Here is an 887-nt window from a genome sequence, read left to right as displayed (position 1 = left end):
GACCCAATTCGGATTGAAACCAGTGATGTTTCAAATACTACAAATGGTGGGCCAATTTAGTGGTATGCTCACGGAAGATCTACATCTCCAACTTCGATTTTTTATGGAGGTGAGTGATTCATTCAAGATAGCCGGTGTGACTGAAAATGCACTGCGGTTGAAGTTGTTTTCGTAATCATTGCGAGACCAAACACGAGCATCGCTCAATTCATTACCACCGAGTTTCATATCTACATGGCAAGAATTAGCAGAGAGATTTTTGGTAAAGTATTTCCCACCTACTAAGAGCACTAAGTTGAGGAACGAGGTCACAACTTTCCAACAATTGGATGACGAGTCTTTGTATGAGGCTTGGGAGTGATTCAAGGAGTTACTTCCTAAGTGTCCTCATCATGGATTCCTTATTGTATCTAGTTGGAGACATTCTATAATGGTCTCAATGCACATACAAGATTGATGGTAGATGCTTCTGCGAATGGTGCAATTTTGTCTAAGTCTTATAATGAGGCTTATGAGATCATCGAGAGGATCACAAGTAATAACTATCAATGGCCAACAAATCGAACAGCTTTAGGAAGACGTAAAGCTAGAGTTCATGAAGTTGATGCTTTCACTTCATTATCAGCTTAAGTATCATCTATTTCCTCTATGTTAAAGTAGTTTACCGCTAATAGTGCTAATAATATTGCAGCTCAGCCACCAAGTCCATTTGAAGTAGTTTCCTGTGTGTACTGTGGCGAAGGTCATTCTTTCAAGAATTATCCATTGAATCTTGAGTCAATGTACTATGTGGGGAACCAACATCAAAATAGGAGTCGACAAGAACCCCAGTCCAACTTCTATAATCCTTCATGGCGTAATCATCCCATCTTTTCTTTGAGCAACCA

The 887-nt window shown here is 39.7% G+C and overlaps 1 non-coding gene across 1 annotated transcript; it reads right to left on the bottom strand.

Annotated features, from left to right (window-relative positions):
- Positions 1 to 292: 292 nt before the first annotated feature.
- On the bottom strand, positions 293 to 399 carry LOC128281862 (small nucleolar RNA R71). The gene has a single exon (XR_008272140.1). It is a non-coding gene; the product is annotated as a small nucleolar RNA R71 (small nucleolar RNA).
- Positions 400 to 887: the final 488 nt, after the last annotated feature.

This window comes from Gossypium arboreum, chromosome 1, assembly GCF_025698485.1.
Source record: "Gossypium arboreum isolate Shixiya-1 chromosome 1, ASM2569848v2, whole genome shotgun sequence".
Lineage (NCBI taxonomy): Eukaryota > Viridiplantae > Streptophyta > Magnoliopsida > Malvales > Malvaceae > Gossypium > Gossypium arboreum.
The sequence above is the reverse complement of the archived record's forward strand: the minus strand, read 5'-3'. Positions and strand labels throughout refer to the sequence as shown.